The sequence below is a fragment of the Aphelocoma coerulescens genome, unplaced genomic scaffold (genome assembly GCF_041296385.1).
Source record: "Aphelocoma coerulescens isolate FSJ_1873_10779 unplaced genomic scaffold, UR_Acoe_1.0 HiC_scaffold_76, whole genome shotgun sequence".
NCBI classification, from domain to species: domain Eukaryota; kingdom Metazoa; phylum Chordata; class Aves; order Passeriformes; family Corvidae; genus Aphelocoma; species Aphelocoma coerulescens.
In genome coordinates this window covers 1334945-1356278 of record NW_027184062.1, presented here as the reverse complement: position 1 = coordinate 1356278, position 21334 = coordinate 1334945, and positions in this window count along the sequence as shown.

The following is a 21334-nucleotide window of genomic DNA, read 5'->3' as shown; positions in this document are numbered from 1 at the left end:
GACCTCATGGCAGGGGGGAGGAACCCCAACACTTCCGTAGGTGTAGTCTCTCTCCTCCTCCTTGCAGCTGGCTCATGGGCCCACATTCAGGGCCCCCACCTCGGGAGAAAATTCTCCCAATGTGGTCTGATGTGGAAACAGTCAAGAAGAGAAGAAGGGAAAAAAAACCCCAAAGTCCCAGGAAAACAAAGTTCAACTCTCCATCTCCCTCCAGAGAAAAGGAGCTGAAAACTGGCTCAAAAGAAACAAAGTTGCTTCCTCCGCTCTTGCTGCAAGCAGGATGCAGAGGAGTGTGTATGTGTGGCCTTGAACAAACGCTCTGAGAAGTTTGTCCGGTTTTTTTTCCTCTCCCCCCTCTCAGGCTCAGTTGAAAGGCACAGAAATGCACAAAGTTCACTTCTGGGCATAGAGCAGCGATAGGGGATACACATGATAAAGTCACCCCAAGACACAGGGACAGAGAATTCAGTGGAAAGACTCCGAGAATTCTGCTCCCAGAGATCATTCATTCCTGCTCACACTGACCCTTGTAGAAAGGGGACATCGTTCCCGGCAGCCTGTACTGAGCATGTGGCTCCTGAGTGGGGTTTGTTGTTTAGGAAACCTGCTCCGGCTTTTCCATTCTTTCCTTGCAAACAGGAAAACTTCTCCTGGGGCTGTGTGCAGGCAGAGCCCTGAGGAGAGCAGGTGGCACATGGTGCGCTGGGCTGGGACAGCCAGCTGCAGAGCTCAAGGGAAGAAGCCCAAAGTGTCACAATGGCTCCTTGCCTTCCCATGCAACACCTGGGTCACAATGGTCTCCTTGATTCCATGAGGCCCCACTGTGTCACAATGGCTCCTTGGTTCCATCAGGTTCCGCAGTGTCACCATGGTCTCTTTTGATCTGCACTGTCATCATGGACAATTGGTTCCATGAGGCCCCGCAGTGTCACAATGGTCCCTTGCTTCCATAGGTTTGATGTTGTAACAAAGGACTCCTTGCTTCTATGAGCTAGCCTGCTTTTTGCAGAGGTGTCTTTGGTTCCAACAAGGCCCCGCTGTGTCTCAGTGCACCCTGGCTTCCATGTGGATGTGGAGTATCACAAAGGCTCCTTGGTTCCACCAGGTCCTGCTGTGTCACAATGGGTCCTGTGGTCCCTGAGGCCCTCCAAAACCATCGTGGAGGCTTGCTTCCATGAGGTTCCATTATGTGCCAGTGGTCATCTTGGTTCCAGGAGTTTCCTTAGTGTCACAATGCTCCCCATGCTTCCATTAGGCCCTGCTTTGCCACAATGGTCCCCTTGTTTCCATGCGGCCCCGCTGTGTCACAATGGACCTTTGGTTCCGTGATGTTGCGTGGTGTCACCGTGCTCTTCTTGAATCCGCCGTGTAACCATGGACCATTGGTTCCATGCAGCCGTGTCACAATGGGCTCCTTGATTCCATGATTCCCCACGGTGTCACAATGGAGCCTTGTTTCTAGGAGGTTCTGTACTGTCACAATTGCCTCCTTGATGCCATCAGCCCCTGCAGTGTCACAATGGCTCCTTGGTTCCATGAGGAACACAATAGCTTGGCATAAGCATTGAGCAACAGCTGCTGAACACACCTGGCAACATCTGCTTGCATCAAAAGAGGGCTTCAAGCGGACAATGGCACCAGCAGCTTCCATCTGCAACAGAGACCCAGGAAAGGACAGGCTGTGCCGGTTTGGACAAATGTGGAGGAAAATATCCTCTGATAGAAGGCAGGTTACACCCAGCCCTCCCCCACCAGGTTTTTGGAAAAAAGAACTTTCCTGGGAAGAAAGTGAAAGAGATAAAACCTATTTTTTTAACAAACACACAGGAAAAGGATAACAATGCTAAATATTAAAACCTCTCGCTGTGCAGAGAAAGCTGGGATAATTTGAGAGTCCTTCTGTGTTTCGGTGGGGTCTCCTGAAACATCCATAGACAGCGAGGCCCGTGCAAAGAAACAGGGAGCGATTCTTGAGAGAAGTTTCAGAGCTCTTTCTTCTCCAGCCACATGGGCGGGGCACTGCCAAAGAACTGAGCAATCACAGCACAACCAGGGCCCCCCTCGCACAGGGCAACACAAAATAAGCAGTGCTGAACAGGGTTAGGGCACATGTGAGCAGGGAGCAGGGAGACCCCCCGTGCCCAGGCCATGCCTCTACCCCAGGGTCCCCTCTCCCATGACCGCATGGCAGGAGGGAGGAACCCCAACACTTCCGTAGGTGCAGTCTCTCTCCTCCTCCTTGCAGCTGGCTCATGGGCCCACATTCAGGGCCCCCACCTCGGGAGAAAATTCTCCCAATGTGGTCTGATGTTGAAAGAGTCAAGAAGAGAAGAAGGGAAAAAAAACCCCCGAAGTCCCAGGAAAACAAAGTTCAACTCTCCATCTCCCCCCAGAGAAAAGGAGCTGAAAACTGGCTAAAAAGAAACAAAGTTGCTTCCCTCTGCTCTTGCTGCAAGCAGGATGCAGAGGAGTGTGTATGTGTGTCCTTGAACAAACGCTCTGAGAAGTTTGTCCGGTTTTTTTCCTCTCCCCCCTCTCAGGCTCAGTTGAAAGGCACAGAAATGCACAAAGTTCACTTCTGGGCATAGAGCAGCAATAGGGGATACACATGATAAAGTCACCCCAAGACACAGGGACAGAGAATTCAGTGGAAAGACTCCGAGAATTCTGCTCCCAGAGATCATTCCTGCTCACACTGACCCTTGTAGAAAGGGGACATCGTTCCAGGCAGCCTGTACTGAGCATGTGGCTCCTGAGTGGGGTTTGTTGTTTAGGAAACCTGCTCCGGCTTTTCCATTCTTTCCTTGCAAACAGGAAAACTTCTCCTGGGGCTGTGTGCAGGCAGAGCCCTGAGGAGAGCAGGTGGCACATGGTGCGCTGGGCTGGGACAGCCAGCTGCAGAGCTCAAGGGAAGAAGCCCAAAGTGTCACAATGGCTCCTTGCCTTCCCATGCAACACCTGGGTCACAATGGTCTCCTTGATTCCATGAGGCCCCACTGTGTCACAATGGCTCCTTGGTTCCATCAGCTTCCGCAGTGTCACCATGGTCTCCTTTGATCCGCACTGTCATCATGGACAATTGGTTCCATGAGGCCCCACAGTGTCACAATGGTCCCTTGGTTCCATAGCTTTGATGTTGTAACAAAGGACTCCTTGCTTCTATGAGCTAGCCTGCTTTTTGCAGAGGTGTCTTTGGTTCCAACAAGGCCCCGCTGTGTCTCAGTGCACCCTGGCTTCCATGTGGATCTGGAGTATCACAAAGGCTCCTTGGTTCCACCAGGTCCTGCTGTGTCACAATGGGTCCTGTGGTCCCTGAGGCCCTCCAAAACCATCGTGGAGGCTTGCTTCCATGAGGTTCCATTATGTGCCAGTGGTCATCTTGGTTCCAGGAGTTTCCTTAGTGTCACAATGCTCTCCATGTTTCCATGATTCCCCACAATGTCACAATGCTCTCCAGGCTTCCATTAGGCCCTGCTTTGCCACAATGGTCCCCTTGTTTCCATGCGGCCTTGCTGTGTCACAATGGACGTACGGTTCCATGATGTTGCGTGGTGTCACCGTGCTCTTCTTGAATCCGCCGTGTAACCATGGACCATTGGTTCCATGCAGCCGTGTCACAATGGGCTCCGTGATTCCATGATTCCCCACGGTGTCACAATGGAGCCTTGTTTCTAGGAGGTTCTGTACTGTCACAATTGCCTCCTTGATGCCATCAGCCCCTGCAGTGTCACAATGGCTCCTTGGTTCCATGAGGAACACAATAGCTTGGCATAAGCATTGAGCAACAGCTGCTGAACACACCTGGCAACATCTGCTTGCATCAAAAGAGGGCTTCAAGCTGACAATGGCACCAGCAGCTTCCATCTGCAACAGAGACCCAGGAAAGGACAGGCTGTGCCGGTTTGGACAAATGTGGAGGAAAATATCCTCTGATAGAAGGCAGGTTACACCCAGCCCTCCCCCACCAGGTTTTTGGAAAAAAGAACTTTCCTGGGAAGAAAGTGAAAGAGATAAAAACTATTTTTTTAACAAACACACAGGAAAAGGATAACAATGCTAAATATTAAAAGCTCTCGCTGTGCAGAGAAAGCTGGGATAATTTGAGAGTCCTTCTGTGTTTCGGTGGGGTCTCCTGAAACATCCATAGACAGCGAGGCCCGTGCAAAGAAATAGGGAGCGATTCTTGAGAGAAGTTTCAGAGCTCTTTCTTCTCCAGCCACATGGGCGGGGCACTGCCAAAGAACTGAGCAATCAAGGGACAACCAGGGCCCTCCTCGCACAGGGCAACACCAATAAGCAGTGCTGAACAGGATTAGGGCACATGTGAGCAGGGAGCAGGGAGACCCCGTGCCCAGGCCATGCCTCTACCCCAGGGTCCCCTCTCCCATGACCTCATGGCAGGGGGGAGGAACCCCAACACTTCCGTAGGTGTAGTCTCTCTCCTCCTCCTTGCAGCTGGCTCATGGGCCCACATTCAGGGCCCCCACCTCGGGAGAAAATTCTCCCAATGTGCTCTGATGTTGAAAGAGTCAAGAAGAGAAGAAGGGAAAAAAACCCCCAAAGTCCCAGGAAAACAAAGTTCAACTCTCCATCTCCCTCCAGAGAAAAGGAGCTGAAAACTGGCTCAAAAGAAACAAAGTTGCTTCCTCCGCTCTTGCTGCAAGCAGGATGCAGAGGAGTGTGTATGTGTGGCCTTGAACAAACGCTCTGAGAAGTTTGTCCGGTTTTTTTTCCTCTCCCCCCTCTCAGGCTCAGTTGAAAGGCACAGAAATGCACAAAGTTCACTTCTGGGCATAGAGCAGCGATAGGGGATACACATGATAAAGTCACCCCAAGACACAGGGAGAGAGAATTCAGTGGAAAGACTCCGAGAATTCTGCTCCCAGAGATCATTCATTCCTGCTCACACTGACCCTTGTAGAAAGGGGACATCGCTCCAGGCAGCCTGTACTGAGCATGTGGCTCCTGAGTGGGGTTTGTTGTTTAGGAAACCTGCTCCGGCTTTTCCATTCTTTCCTTCCAAACAGGAAAACTTCTCCTGGGGCTGTGTGCAGGCAGAGCCCTGAGGAGAGCAGGTGGCACATGGTGCGCTGGGCTGGGACAGCCAGCTGCAGAGCTCAAGGGAAGAAGCCCAAAGTGTCACAATGGCTCCTTGCCTTCACATGCAACACCTGGGTCACAATGGTCTCCTTGATTCCATGAGGCCCCACTGTGTCACAATGGCTCCTTGGTTCCATCAGCTTCCGCAGTGTCACCATGGTCTCCTTTGATCCGCATTGTCATCATGGACAATTGGTTCCATGAGGCCCCGCAGTGTCACAATGGTCCCTTGCTTCCATAGGTTTGATGTTGTAACAATGGACTCCTTGCTTCTATGAGCTAGCCTGCTTTTTGCAGAGGTGTCTTTGGTTCCAACAAGGCCCCGCTGTGTCTCAGTGCACCCTGGCTTCCATGTGGATCTGGAGTATCACAAAGGCTCCTTGGTTCCACCAGGTCCTGCTGTGTCACAATGGGTCCTGTGGTCCCTGAGGCCCTCCAAAGTCATCATGGAGGCTTGCTTCCATGAGGTTCCATTATGTGCCAGTGGTCATCTTGGTTCCAGGAGTTTCCTTGGTGTCACAATGCTCTCCATGCTTCCATGATTCCCCACAATGTCACAATGCTCTCCATGCTTCCATTAGGCCCTGCTTTGCCACAATGGTCCCCTTGTTTCCATGAGGCCCTGCTGTGTCACAATGGACCTATGGTTCCATGATGTTGCGTGGTGTCACCGTGCTCTTCTTGAATCCGCAGTGTAACCATGGACCATTGGTTCCATGCGGCCTGGCCGTGTCACAATGGGCTCCTTGATTCCATGATTCCCCACGGTGTCACAATGGAGCCTTGTTTCTAGGAGGTTCTGTACTGTCACAATTGCCTCCTTGATGCCATCAGCCCCTGCAGTGTCACAATGGCTCCTTGGTTCCATGAGGAACACAATAGCTTGGCATAAGCATTGAGCAACAGCTGCTGAACACACCTGGCAACATCTGCTTGCATCAAAAGAGGGCTTCAAGCTGACAATGGCACCAGCAGCTTCCATCTGCAACAGAGACCCAGGAAAGGACAGGCTGTGCCGGTTTGGACAAATGTGGAGGAAAATATCCTCTGATAGAAGGCAGGTTACACCCAGCCCTCCCCCACCAGGTTTGGGAAAAAAGAATTTTCCTGGGAAGAAAGTGAAAGAGATAAAAACTATTTTTTTAACAAACACACAGGAAAAGGATAACAATGCTAAATATTAAAAGCTCTCGCTGTGCAGAGAAAGCTGGGATAATTTGAGAGTCCTTCCGTGTTTCGGTGGGGTCTCCTGAAACATCCATAGACAGCAAGGCCCGTGCAAAGAAACAGGGAGCGATTCTTGAGAGAAGTTTCAGAGCTCTTTCTTCTCCAGCCACATGGGCGGGGCACTGCCAAAGAACTGAGCAATCACGGCACAACCAGGGCCCTCCTGGCACAGGGCAACACAAAATAACCAGTGCTGAACAGGATTAGGGCACATGTCAGCAGGGAGACCCCCGTGCCCAGGCCATGCCTCTACCCCAGGGTCCCCTCTCCCATGACCTCATGGCAGGGGGGAGGAACCCCAACACTTCCGTAGGTGTAGTCTCTCTCCTCCTCCTTGCAGCTGGCTCATGAGCCCACATTCAGGGCCCCCACCTCGGGAGAAAATTCTCCCAATGTGGTCTGATGTTGAAAGAGTCAAGAAGAGAAGAAGGGAAAAAAACCCCCAAAGTCCCAGGAAAACAAAGTTCAACTCTCCATCTCCCTCCAGAGAAAAGGAGCTGAAAACTGGCTCAAAAGAAACAAAGTTGCTTCCTCTGCTCTTGCTGCAAGCAGGATGCAGAGGAGTGTGTATGTGTGGCCTTGAACAAACGCTCTGAGAAGTTTGTCCGGTTTTTTTTCCTCTCCCCCCTCTCAGGCTCAGTTGAAAGGCACAGAAATGCACAAAGTTCACTTCTGGGCATAGAGCAGCGATAGGGGATACACATGATAAAGTCACCCCAAGACACAGGGACAGAGAATTCAGTGGAAAGACTCCGAGAATTCTGCTCCCAGAGATCATTCATTCCTGCTCACACTGACCCTTGTAGAAAGGGGACATCGCTCCAGGCAGCCTGTACTGAGCATGTGGCTCCTGAGTGGGGTTTGTTGTTTAGGAAACCTGCTCCGGCTTTTCCATTCTTTCCTTGCAAACAGGAAAACTTCTCCTGGGGCTGTGTGCAGGCAGAGCCCTGAGGAGAGCAGGTGGCACATGGTGCGCTGGGCTGGGACAGCCAGCTGCAGAGCTCAAGGGAAGAAGCCCAAAGTGTCACAATGGCTCCTTGCCTTCACATGCAACACCTGGGTCACAATGGTCTCCTTGATTCCATGAGGCCCCACTGTGTCACAATGGCTCCTTGGTTCCATCAGCTTCCGCAGTGTCACCATGGTCTCCTTTGATCCGCATTGTCATCATGGACAATTGGTTCCATGAGGCCCCGCAGTCTCACAATGGTCCCTTGCTTCCATAGGTTTGATGTTGTAACAATGGACTCCTTGCTTCTATGAGCTAGCCTGCTTTTTGCAGAGGTGTCTTTGGTTCCAACAAGGCCCCGCTGTGTCTCAGTGCACCCTGGCTTCCATGTGGATCTGGAGTATCACAAAGGCTCCTTGGTTCCACCAGGTCCTGCTGTGTCACAATGGGTCCTGTGGTCCCTGAGGCCCTCCAAAGTCATCATGGAGGCTTGCTTCCATGAGGTTCCATTATGTGCCAGTGGTCATCTTGGTTCCAGGAGTTTCCTTGGTGTCACAATGCTCTCCATGCTTCCATGATTCCCCACAATGTCACAATGCTCTCCATGCTTCCATTAGGCCCTGCTTTGCCACAATGGTCCCCTTGTTTCCATGAGGCCCCGCTGTGTCACAATGGACCTATGGTTCCATGATGTTGCGTGGTGTCACCGTGCTCTTCTTGAATCCGCAGTGTAACCATGGACCATTGGTTCCATGCGGCCTGGCCGTGTCACAATGGGCTCCTTGATTCCATGATTCCCCACGGTGTCACAATGGAGCCTTGTTTCTAGGAGGTTCTGTACTGTCACAATTGCCTCCTTGATGCCATCAGCCCCTGCAGTGTCACAATGGCTCCTTGGTTCCATGAGGAACACAATAGCTTGGCATAAGCATTGAGCAACAGCTGCTGAACACACCTGGCAACATCTGCTTGCATCAAAAGAGGGCTTCAAGCTGACAATGGCACCAGCAGCTTCCATCTGCAACAGAGACCCAGGAAAGGACAGGCTGTGCCGGTTTGGACAAATGTGGAGGAAAATATCCTCTGATAGAAGGCAGGTTACACCCAGCCCTCCCCCACCAGGTTTGGGAAAAAAGAATTTTCCTGGGAAGAAAGTGAAAGAGATAAAAACTATTTTTTAACAAACACACAGGAAAAGGATAACAATGCTAAATATTAAAAGCTCTCGCTGTGCAGAGAAAGCTGGGATAATTTGAGAGTCCTTCCGTGTTTCGGTGGGGTCTCCTGAAACATCCATAGACAGCGAGGCCCGTGCAAAGAAACAGGGAGCGATTCTTGAGAGAAGTTTCAGAGCTCTTTCTTCTCCAGCCACATGGGCGGGGCACTGCCAAAGAACTGAGCAATCACGGCACAACCAGGGCCCTCCTGGCACAGGGCAACACAAAATAACCAGTGCTGAACAGGATTAGGGCACATGTCAGCAGGGAGACCCCCGTGCCCAGGCCATGCCTCTACCCCAGGGTCCCCTCTCCCATGACCTCATGGCAGGGGGGAGGAACCCCAACACTTCCGTAGGTGTAGTCTCTCTCCTCCTCCTTGCAGCTGGCTCATGAGCCCACATTCAGGGCCCCCACCTCGGGAGAAAATTCTCCCAATGTGGTCTGATGTGGAAACAGTCAAGAAGAGAAGAAGGGAAAAAAAACCCCAAAGTCCCAGGAAAACAAAGTTCAACTCTCCATCTCCCTCCAGAGAAAAGGAGCTGAAAACTGGCTCAAAAGAAACAAAGTTGCTTCCTCCGCTCTTGCTGCAAGCAGGATGCAGAGGAGTGTGTATGTGTGGCCTTGAACAAACGCTCTGAGAAGTTTGTCCGGTTTTTTTTCCTCTCCCCCCTCTCAGGCTCAGTTGAAAGGCACAGAAATGCACAAAGTTCACTTCTGGGCATAGAGCAGCGATAGGGGATACACATGATAAAGTCACCCCAAGACACAGGGACAGAGAATTCAGTGGAAAGACTCCGAGAATTCTGCTCCCAGAGATCATTCATTCCTGCTCACACTGACCCTTGTAGAAAGGGGACATCGTTCCAGGCAGCCTGTACTGAGCATGTGGCTCCTGAGTGGGGTTTGTTGTTTAGGAAACCTGCTCCGGCTTTTCCATTCTTTCCTTGCAAACAGGAAAACTTCTCCTGGGGCTGTGTGCAGGCAGAGCCCTGAGGAGAGCAGGTGGCACATGGTGCGCTGGGCTGGGACAGCCAGCTGCAGAGCTCAAGGGAAGAAGCCCAAAGTGTCACAATGGCTCCTTGCCTTCACATGCAACACCTGGGTCACAATGGTCTCCTTGATTCCATGAGGCCCCACTGTGTCACAATGGCTCCTTGGTTCCATCAGCTTCTGCAGTGTCACCATGGTCTCCTTTGATCCGCATTGTCATCATGGACAATTGGTTCCATGAGGCCCCGCAGTGTCACAATGGTCCCTTGCTTCCATAGGTTTGATGTTGTAACAATGGACTCCTTGCTTCTATGAGCTAGCCTGCTTTTTGCAGAGGTGTCTTTGGTTCCAACAAGGCCCCGCTGTGTCTCAGTGCACCCTGGCTTCCATGTGGATCTGGAGTATCACAAAGGCTCCTTGGTTCCACCAGGTCCTGCTGTGTCACAATGGGTCCTGTGGTCCCTGAGGCCCTCCAAAGTCATCATGGAGGCTTGCTTCCATGAGGTTCCATTATGTGCCAGTGGTCATCTTGGTTCCAGGAGTTTCCTTGGTGTCACAATGCTCTCCATGCTTCCATGATTCCCCACAATGTCACAATGCTCTCCATGCTTCCATTAGGCCCTGCTTTGCCACAATGGTCCCCTTGTTTCCATGAGGCCCTGCTGTGTCACAATGGACGTACGGTTCCATGATGTTGCGTGGTGTCACCGTGCTCGTCTTGAATCCGCAGTGTAACCATGGACCATTGGTTCCATGCGGCCTGGCCGTGTCACAATGGGCTCCTTGATTCCATGATTCCCCACGGTGTCACAATGGAGCCTTGTTTCTAGGAGGTTCTGTACTGTCACAATTGCCTCCTTGATGCCATCAGCCCCTGCAGTGTCACAATGGCTCCTTGGTTCCATGAGGAACACAATAGCTTGGCATAAGCATTGAGCAACAGCTGCTGAACACACCTGGCAACATCTGCTTGCATCAAAAGAGGGCTTCAAGCTGACAATGGCACCAGCACCTTCCATCTGCAACAGAGACCCAGGAAAGGACAGGCTGTGCCGGTTTGGACAAATGTGGAGGAAAATATCCTCTGATAGAAGGCAGGTTACACCCAGCCCTCCCCCACCAGGTTTGGGAAAAAAGAATTTTCCTGGGAAGAAAGTGAAAGAGATAAAAACTATTTTTTTAACAAACACACAGGAAAAGGATAACAATGCTAAATATTAAAAGCTCTCGCTGTGCAGAGAAACCTGGGATAATTTGAGAGTCCTTCCGTGTTTCGGTGGGGTCTCCTGAAACATCCATAGACAGCAAGGCCCGTGCAAAGAAACAGGGAGCGATTCTTGAGAGAAGTTGCAGAGCTCTTTCTTCTCCAGCCACATGGGCGGGGCACTGCCAAAGAACTGAGCAATCACGGCACAACCAGGGCCCTCCTGGCACAGGGCAACACAAAATAACCAGTGCTGAACAGGATTAGGGCACATGTCAGCAGGGAGACCCCCGTGCCCAGGCCATGCCTCTACCCCAGGGTCCCCTCTCCCATGACCTCATGGCAGGGGGGAGGAACCCCAACACTTCCGTAGGTGTAGTCTCTCTCCTCCTCCTTGGAGCTGGCTCATGGGCCCACATTCAGGGCCCCCACCTCGGGAGAAAATTCTCCCAATGTGGTCTGATGTGGAAACAGTCAAGAAGAGAAGAAGGGAAAAAAACCCCCAAAGTCCCAGGAAAACAAAGTTCAACTCTCCATCTCCCCCCAGAGAAAAGGAGCTGAAAACTGGCTCAAAAGAAACAAAGTTGCTTCCTTCGCTCTTGCTGCAAGCAGGATGCAGAGGAGTGTGTATGTGTGTCCTTGAACAAACGCTCTGAGAAGTTTGTCCGGTTTTTTTTTCCTCTCCCCCCTCTCAGGCTCAGTTGAAAGGCACAGAAATGCACAAAGTTCACTTCTGGGCATAGAGCAGCGATAGGGGATACACATGATAAAGTCACCCCAAGACACAGGGAGAGAGAATTCAGTGGAAAGACTCCGAGAATTCTGCTCCCAGAGATCATTCATTCCTGCTCACACTGACCCTTGTAGAAAGGGGACATCGTTCCAGGCAGCCTGTACTGAGCATGTGGCTCCTGAGTGGGGTTTGTTCTTTAGGAAACCTGCTCCGGCTTTTCCATTCTTTCCTTCCAAACAGGAAAACTTCTCCTGGGGCTGTGTGCAGGCAGAGCCCTGAGGAGAGCAGGTGGCACATGGTGCGCTGGGCTGGGACAGCCAGCTGCAGAGCTCAAGGGAAGAAGCCCAAAGTGTCACAATGGCTCCTTGCCTTCACATGCAACACCTGGGTCACAATGGTCTCCTTGATTCCATGAGGCCCCACTGTGTCACACTGGCTCCTTGGTTCCATCAGGTTCCGCAGTGTCACCATGGTCTCCTTTGATCCTCATTGTCATCATGGACAATTGGTTCCATGAGGCCCCGCAGTGTCACAATGGTCCCTTGCTTCCATAGGTTTGATGTTGTAACAATGGACTCCTTGCTTCTATGAGCTAGCCTGCTTTTTGCAGAGGTGTCTTTGGTTCCAACAAGGCCCCGCTGTGTCTCAGTGCACCCTGGCTTCCATGTGGATCTGGAGTATCACAAAGGCTCCTTGGTTCCACCAGGTCCTGCTGTGTCACAATGGGTCCTGTGGTCCCTGAGGCCCTCCAAAGTCATCATGGAGGCTTGCTTCCATGAGGTTCCATTATGTGCCAGTGGTCATCTTGGTTCCAGGAGTTTCCTTGGTGTCACAATGCTCTCCATGCTTCCATGATTCCCCACAATGTCACAATGCTCTCCATGCTTCCATTAGGCCCTGCTTTGCCACAATGGTCCCCTTGTTTCCATGAGGCCCTGCTGTGTCACAATGGACCTATGGTTCCATGATGTTGCGTGGTGTCACCGTGCTCGTCTTGAATCCGCAGTGTAACCATGGACCATTGGTTCCGTGCGGCCTGGCCGTGTCACAATGGGCTCCTTGATTCCATGATTCCCCACGGTGTCACAATGGAGCCTTGTTTCTAGGAGGTTCTGTACTGTCACAATTGCCTCCTTGATGCCATCAGCCCCTGCAGTGTCACAATGGCTCCTTGGTTCCATGAGGAACACAATAGCTTGGCATAAGCATTGAGCAACAGCTGCTGAACACACCTGGCAACATCTGCTTGCATCAAAAGAGGGCTTCAAGCTGACAATGGCACCAGCACCTTCCATCTGCAACAGAGACCCAGGAAAGGACAGGCTGTGCCGGTTTGGACAAATGTGGAGGAAAATATCCTCTGATAGAAGGCAGGTTACACCCAGCCCTCCCCCACCAGGTTTGGGAAAAAAGAATTTTCCTGGGAAGAAAGTGAAAGAGATAAAAACTATTTTTTTAACAAACACACAGGAAAAGGATAACAATGCTAAATATTAAAAGCTCTCGCTGTGCAGAGAAACCTGGGATAATTTGAGAGTCCTTCCGTGTTTCGGTGGGGTCTCCTGAAACATCCATAGACAGCAAGGCCCGTGCAAAGAAACAGGGAGCGATTCTTGAGAGAAGTTGCAGAGCTCTTTCTTCTCCAGCCACATGGGCGGGGCACTGCCAAAGAACTGAGCAATCACGGCACAACCAGGGCCCTCCTGGCACAGGGCAACACAAAATAACCAGTGCTGAACAGGATTAGGGCACATGTCAGCAGGGAGACCCCCGTGCCCAGGCCATGCCTCTACCCCAGGGTCCCCTCTCCCATGACCTCATGGCAGGGGGGAGGAACCCCAACACTTCCGTAGGTGTAGTCTCTCTCCTCCTCCTTGCAGCTGGCTCATGGGCCCACATTCAGGGCCCCCACCTCGGGAGAAAATTCTCCCAATGTGGTCTGATGTTGAAAGAGTCAAGAAGAGAAGAAGGGAAAAAAAACCCCAAAGTCCCAGGAAAACAAAGTTCAACTCTCCATCTCCCCCCAGAGAAAAGGAGCTGAAAACTGGCTAAAAAGAAACAAGGTTGCTTCCTTCGCTCTTGCTGCAAGCAGGATGCAGAGGAGTGTGTATGTGTGGCCTTGAACAAACGCTCTGAGAAGTTTGTCCGGTTTTTTTTCCTCTCCCCCCTCTCAGGCTCAGTTGAAAGGCACAGAAATGCACAAAGTTCACTTCTGGGCATAGAGCAGCGATAGGGGATACACATGATAAAGTCACCCCAAGACACAGGGACAGAGAATTCAGTGGAAAGACTCCGAGAATTCTGCTCCCAGAGATCATTCCTGCTCACACTGACCCTTGTAGAAAGGGGACATCGCTCCAGGCAGCCTGTACTGAGCATGTGGCTCCTGAGTGGGGTTTGTTGTTTAGGAAACCTGCTCCGGCTTTTCCATTCTTTCCTTGCAAACAGGAAAACTTCTCCTGGGGCTGTGTGCAGGCAGAGCCCTGAGGAGAGCAGGTGGCACATGGTGCGCTGGGCTGGGACAGCCAGCTGCAGAGCTCAAGGGAAGAAGCCCAAAGTGTCACAATGGCTCCTTGCCTTCCCATGCAACACCTGGGTCACAATGGTCTCCTTGATTCCATGAGGCCCCACTGTGTCACAATGGCTCCTTGGTTCCATCAGCTTCCGCAGTGTCACCATGGTCTCCTTTGATCCGCATTGTCATCATGGACAATTGGTTCCATGAGGCCCCGCAGTGTCACAATGGTCCCTTGCTTCCATAGGTTTGATGTTGTAACAATGGACTCCTTGCTTCTATGAGCTAGCCTGCTTTTTGCAGAGGTGTCTTTGGTTCCAACAAGGCCCCGCTGTGTCTCAGTGCACCCTGGCTTCCATGTGGCTCTGGAGTATCACAAAGGCTCCTTGGTTCCACCAGGTCCTGCTGTGTCACAATGGGTCCTGTGGTCCCTGAGGCCCTCCAAAGTAATCATGGAGGCTTGCTTCCATGAGGTTCCATTATGTGCCAGTGGTCATCTTGGTTCCAGGAGTTTCCTTAGTGTCACAATGCTCTCCAGGCTTCCATTAGGCCCTGCTTTGCCACAATGGTCCCCTTGTTTCCATGAGGCCCCGCTGTGTCACAATGGACGCATGGTTCCGTGATGTTGCGTGGTGTCACCGTGCTCTTCTTGAATCCGCAGTGTAACCATGGACCATTGGCTCCGTGCGGCCTGGCCGTGTCACAATGGGCTCCTTGATTCCATGATTCCCCGCGGTGTCACAATGGAGCCTTGTTTCTAGGAGGTTCTGTACTGTCACAATTGTCTCCTTGATGCCATCAGCCCCTGCAGTGTCACAATGGCTCCTTGGTTCCATGAGGAACACAATTGCTTGGCATAAGCATTGAGCAACAGCTGCTGAACACACCTGGCAACATCTGCTTGCATCAAAAGAGGGCTTCAAGCTGAGAATGGCACCAGCAGCTTCCATCTGCAACAGACACCCAGGGAAAGGACAGGCTGTGCCGGTTTGGACAAATGTGGAGGAAAATATCCTCTGATAGAAGGCAGGTTACACCCAGCCCTCCCCCACCAGGTTCGGGAAAAAAGAATTTTCCTGGGAAGAAAGTGAAAGAGATAAAAACTATTTTTTTAACAAACACACAGGAAAAGGAGAACAATGCTAAATATTAAAACCTCTCGCTGTGCAGAGAAACCTGGGATAATTTGAGAGTCCTTCCGTGTTTCGGTGCGGTCTCCTGAAACATCCATAGACAGCGAGGCCCGTGCAAAGAAACAGGGAGCGATTCTTGAGAGAAGTTTCAGAGCTCTTTCTTCTCCAGCCACATGGGCGGGGCACTGCCAAAGAACTGAGCAATCACGGCACAACCAGGGCCCTCCTGGCACAGGGCAACACAAAATAAGCAGTGCTGAACAGGATTAGGGCACATGTGAGCAGGGAGACCCCCGTGCCCAGGCCATGCCTCTACCCCAGGGTCCCCTCTCCCATGACCTCATGGCAGGGGGGAGGAACCCCAACACTTCCGTAGGTGTAGTCTCTCTCCTCCTCCTTGGAGCTGGCTCATGGGCCCACATTCAGGGCCCCCACCTGGGTAGAAAATTCTCCCAATGTGGTCTGATGTTGAAACAGTCAAGAAGAGAAGAAGGGAAAAAAAACCCCAAAGTCCCAGGAAAACAAAGTTCAACTCTCCATCTCCCTCCAGAGAAAAGGAGCTGAAAACTGGCTCAAAAGAAACAAGGTTGCTTCCTCTGCTCTTGCTGCAAGCAGGATGCAGAGGAGTGTGTGTGTGTCCTTGAACAAACGCTCTGAGAAATTTGTCCGGTTTTTTTTTCCTCTCCCCCCTCTCAGGCTCAGTTGAAAGGCAAAGAAATGCACAAAGTTAACTTCTGGGCATAGAGCAGCAATAGGGGATACACATGATAAAGTCACCCCAAGACACAGGGACAGAGAATTCAGTGGAAAGACTCTGAGAATTCTGCTCCCAGAGATCATTCATTCCTGCTCACACTGACCCTTGTAGAAAGGGGACCTCGTTCCAGGCAGCCAGTACTGAGCATGTGGCTCCTGAGTGGGGTTTGTTGTTTAGGAAACCTGCTCCGGCTTTTCCATTCTTTCCTTCCAAACAGGAAAACTTCTCCTGGGGCTGTGTGCAGGCAGAGCCCTGAGGAGAGCAGGTGGCACATGGTGCGCTGGGCTGGGACAGCCAGCTGCAGAGCTCAAGGGAAGAAGCCCAAAGTGTCACAATGGCTCCTTGCCTTTACATGCAACACCTGGGTCACAATGGTCTCCTTGATTCCATGAGGCCCCACTGTGTCACAATGGCTCCTTGGTTCCATCAGGTTCCGCAGTGTCACCATGGTCTCCTTTGATCCGCATTATCATCATGGACAATTGGTTCCATGAGGCCCCGCAGTGTCACAATGGTCCCTTGCTTCCATAGGTTTGATGTTGTAACAATGGACTCCTTGCTTCTATGAGCTAGCCTGCTTTTTGCAGAGGTGTCTTTGGTTCCAACAAGGCCCCGCTGTGTCTCAGTGCACCCTGGCTTCCATGTGGATCTGGAGTATCACAAAGGCTCCTTGGTTCCACCAGGTCCTGCTGTGTCACAATGGGTCCTGTGGTCCCTGAGGCACTCCAAAGTCATCATGGAGGCTTGGTGCCATGAGGTTCCATTATGTGCCAGTGGTCATCTTGGTTCCAGGAGTTTCCTTAGTGTCACAATGCTCTCCATGCTTCCATGATTCCCCACATTGTCCCAATGCTCTCCATGCTTCCATTAGGCCCTGCTTTGCCACAATGGTCCCCTTGTTTCCATGAGGCCCCGCTGTGTCACAATGGACCTTTGGTTCCGTGATGTTGCGTGGTGTCACCGTGCTCTTCTTGAATCCGCCGTGTAACAATGGACCATTGGTTCCGTGCGGCCTGGCCGCGTCACAATGGGCTCCTTGATTCCATGATTCCCCACGGTGTCACAATGGAGCCTTGTTTCTAGGAGGTTCTGTACTGTCACAATTGTCTCCTTGATGCCATCAGCCCCTGCAGTGTCACAATGGCTCCTTGGTTCCATGAGGAACACAATAGCTTTGCATAAGCATTGAGCAACAGCTGCTGAACACACCTGGCAACATCTGCTTGCATCAAAAGAGGGCTTCAAGCTGACAATGGCACCAGCACCTTCCATCTGCAACAGACACCCAGGGAAAGGACAGGCACAGAGAATTCAGTGGAAAGACTCCGAGAATTCTGCTCCCCGATGTCGTTCTGGCCCATGACACGGCTGCCATGGCTGTGACGATGGCTCTGCTGCCGTTCCTGCCTTGGGGGAGGATGTGCTGCAGAGCGGGGCTGCCCTGGGCACTGTCAGAGGGACAGGGCAGGATGGCTCCTGCTGCCCGGGCCGGCTGCAGGCTCTGAAGCTGGGCAGCAGCCAGGGGTGCTCAGGGCTGTCCTGCAGAGCAGCTTCTGCAGCCCTGAAGGCTCTTTGCCAGGCCAGGGCACCTGCCACCTGCCAGGGGCAGCTCTCAGCCTGCCTTGGAGCTCCCCATGGGCTGTGGGGAGGAGTTGGAGGTGGAAGGAGCGACCCCCCTCAGGGCAGACTCCTCCTGCTGGGGAGGTGGTGCTACATGGCCAGGGCTGCTCTCAGCTTTCTCTTCAAGGGAAGGGAAAGGGGCTCTCAGGTTTGTCTGTGTCACTGAGACTCCTGCACTGCCGCCCTGGGGATCAGCAGCTCTGCCTCAGATCTCCCTCAGGAAGTGCCTCCTCACACTCCTCTGCCTGCAGACAGCACCAGCAGCACCTTGGCTTGCAGCATCTCCCTTTGTCTGAGCTGCCCTTCAGGCCCTGCTGCCAGGGAGATGCCCCTGGGCAGTGCCCTGTGCTGGGAGGGCTCTGCAGGGCAGAGCTGAGCCCCCAGGGCTGGGCTGGGCTCTGGCAGCACTGGCAGGGACAAGCCTTGGACCCAGAGAAACAGCTGCCAGGAGGCACAACTGCAGGCAGCAGAGAGCCAGAGCAACCACAGCTGCATGGGGAAAGGGAGAAGGGTTTAGAGCAATGGTTTTGAAATTGGGGCCTTCAAAAAGTCACTTTATTTTTCAAGCCCATTTTAAGTACAATCACCAGGAAATAGAGGGAGGTGAAATGAGCAAAGGGTACCTGTGTGGGGACCAGCAGGTCCGACTGCACTGGGGCACAGGGAGCCCTGTTTTCCCTCAGGGCCCCCAGTGTTCCGGCTGAGAGCAACGCTGAGGATGAGGCAGCAGCACAAACCTGAGCTCAGAAATCAAAAAGCTTAGCCAAGTTCCCTCACAGGAGGAGAAGTGGTTTTGCGGGAATTCGTAAGAAAATAAAATAGAATCGATTCAGGGGAATCTGTCCCAGCTTGTCAATGCCTTCTTCCAAGAGTTCACAATGCCCAGAGGGAAGAAATGTCCAACAGCAGCTCCATCAGGCACTTCCTCCTGCTGCCATTGGCAGACACGCGGCAGCTGCAGCTCCTGCACTTCTGCCTCTTGCTGGGCATCTCCCTGGCTGCCCTCCTGGGCAGCGGCCTCATCATCAGCGCCGGAGCCTGCGGCCAGCACCTGCACAGCCCCGTGTTCTTCTTCCTGCTCAGCCTGGCCCTCAGCGACCTGGGCTCCATCTGCACCACTGTCCCCAAGGCCATGCACAATTCCCTCTGGGGCACCAGGCACATCTCCTACTCAGCATGTGCTGCTCAGGTGTTTTTCTTTCTGTTCTTCATCTCAGCAGAGTATTCCCTCCTCCTCATCATGTGCTACGACTGCTACGTGTCCATCTGCAGAGCCCTGCACTACGGGGCCCTCCTGGGCAGCAGAGCTTGTGCCCACATGGCAGCAGCTGCCTGGGCCAGTGCCTTTCTCTACGCTCTCATGCACACGGCCAATACATTTTCCCTGCCCCTGTGCCAGGGCAATGCCCTGGGCCAGTTCTTCTGGGAAATCCCACACATCCTCAAGCTCTCCTGCTCCAAATCCTACCTCAGGGAACTTGGGCTCATCGCTGTCAGTGCCTGTTTGGTGTTTGGCTGTTTTGTGTTCATTGTTTTCTCCTATGTGCAGATCTTCAGGGCCGTGCTGAGGATCCCCTCTGAGCAGGGCCGGCACAAAGCCTTTTCCACGTGCCTCCCTCACCTGGCCGTGCTCTCTCTGTTCCTCAGCACTGCCATGTTTGCCCACCTGAAGCCCCCCTCCTTCTCGTCCCCATCCCTGGATGTGGCAGTGTCAGTTCTGTACTCGGTGGTGCCTCCAGCCCTGAACCCCCTCATCTACAGCCTGAGGAACCAGGAGCTCAGGGATGCCCTGAGGAAAGTGATGACTGGATACTTTTCACAAGTTAAAATCTTTCTATTTCCTTCTGCTGTGCGAGGAAAATGATGACTAGGATGCTTCTCAGAAGCAATAAACTCTCTTTTCTGCTCCAGAACCTTCAGAATGTAACTCTTTACAATCTCGGCCTTTTTTTTCCTCTTTGTCCATATTTTCATTGGTGCTTTCTCTTATTCTTTTTCTGGTGTTATTCTGCTTTATATAAAGTACTGTAGTACTACTCCTAGCATTTCTACATGAACATCTACCTTTCTTTTGAAACACAAAGACTTTCAGGAGGCTTCTTCTCTGTGCATTTGAATAAGAGCAAGGGGCTGCCCTGACCTTTGTGTCCAAGGTTTGTTCCTCAGCCCTTCTCTGGCTCTGCAGGGGCAGTGCCTGTGGGCAGAGCTGGAGGGAAGAGACTCCCAGCACAGCAGCACGGCCAGGGACAATGGCCCTGCCTCTTCCCACCTCTGCTCTTCCCAGCTCCACACTCCCTTTCCCAGCCCTTCTGAGGGTGCAAGGCTGGAGTGCTCGGGCAGCTCGGTCACTGTCCTGCTGCGTGTCCGTGCTGTGACCACAGGCAGGGACAGGCCACGGGCACTGCTGGGACACAGCCGGGCTCCAGCACAGCAGCTTGATCAGCAAAGGGCATCTCCTGAGGGCAGGGCAGGAAGGCTTCGCTCTCCTCCAGAGCTGCTGTCAGGAATGTGCCCCAGGAATGCCCTGGCAAAGCAAACCCCAGTGCCCAGGGGCAGGGGGGAGTGTGCAGGGGGGGCACGCAGCAGTGTCCTGGCACAGCCAGAGCTCCTGGGATGGACCTGAGGGAGCAGCAGAGCAGGGCCTGGGCTGGGCCTTTGTTCCGGGGACAGCCTGGGAAGGTGCCCAGGGCAAGTGTCCCACAGCAGCCCCTGCCACCACCAATCCCAGCACTGGCCTCTGCCCTCACCTGCAGGAGGTTGTTTGTCCCTGCACGGAGGGACACCAAGTGCCCAGGCCAGCAGTCCGTGTTTGCTCTGTCCTGAGGAGCCTTCATCAGTGCATCGAGTGGGTGTGGGGAGATGAATCCGAGTGAGCACAAACACCATCAGCAGCACTCGGGGCTGGCACAATTCCAGGGGCACAAACAGTGCCCTGAGGCCACTTCACTCCCAGAGTAATGTCCTCTGGGAAACCACCTGAATTCTTTGCTGGGCTGTGCTGAGAACTGCATGGAGAGAAACGTCCAGGGCAGGGAGGCTCCAGGGAAAGTGCTCAGGACAGCCAAGGGCTGCACAGAGAGACACCGGAGTGGTGGGTCTGTGGGGAGAAATCACAGCTGCCTCCCTTCGGAATCGCCCCCAGGACCTGGACAGGCCTGTGCTGTGTTCTGGGAACTGACCTGGAACTGAGGGATGTGGAAAAGGCCTTTGGTGTCAGGGATGTTGGGAAGGCTGGGCAGGCACTGGCATTTGTCCCTCAGGGATTCCATGAGGGTCCTGCCAAGATGAGCTCTGCTCCTCCTTGAAGCCCTTCACGGGCACAGAGGGCTGAGAGACCTTTCCAGGACAGGCTCAGGCCAAGCAGCCCTTGAGTCTCTCAGCCCCACGTCAGTGCCTGCTGAAATTCAATCTCCCTCCCCATCCCGCAGCAGCCCCGCATTTCCCTCCTCCAGCCTTGGTCTCCAGCACAGCCACGGGGGCTCTTGGGGCTCTTGGCTTTTCCTGCAGCCACCGAGGCCGGCTGAGCTCTGCCTTCCCCACACTCAGCCCTGCCCAGCGCAGGCAATGCACAGAAATTCCCTGTCTGTCCCTGGCCTTGCTGCCAGCCCCGGCAGCGGCTCCGCGGCCCCTCTGTGCCCCGCTGCCCCAGCCATGGTGCCACAGCCCCTGTGCAGGCCCAGCCCAGGACAGGAGCGCTGCGGGTGGGAACGGCCCCTGGGCCGTGCTGCCCACAGCAGCCTTGGGGCTCTGCGCTGCTGAGCTTTTGACGGGGTACCCTTCCTTCCCGGAGCAGGGTGAGAGAGCAGAGGAGGCTGCTGTTCTGCTGAGCTCTTTATTTCATAGTCTCACAGCTTTCTTGAAGGCAGAGTTCGAAGGGGGTTACATG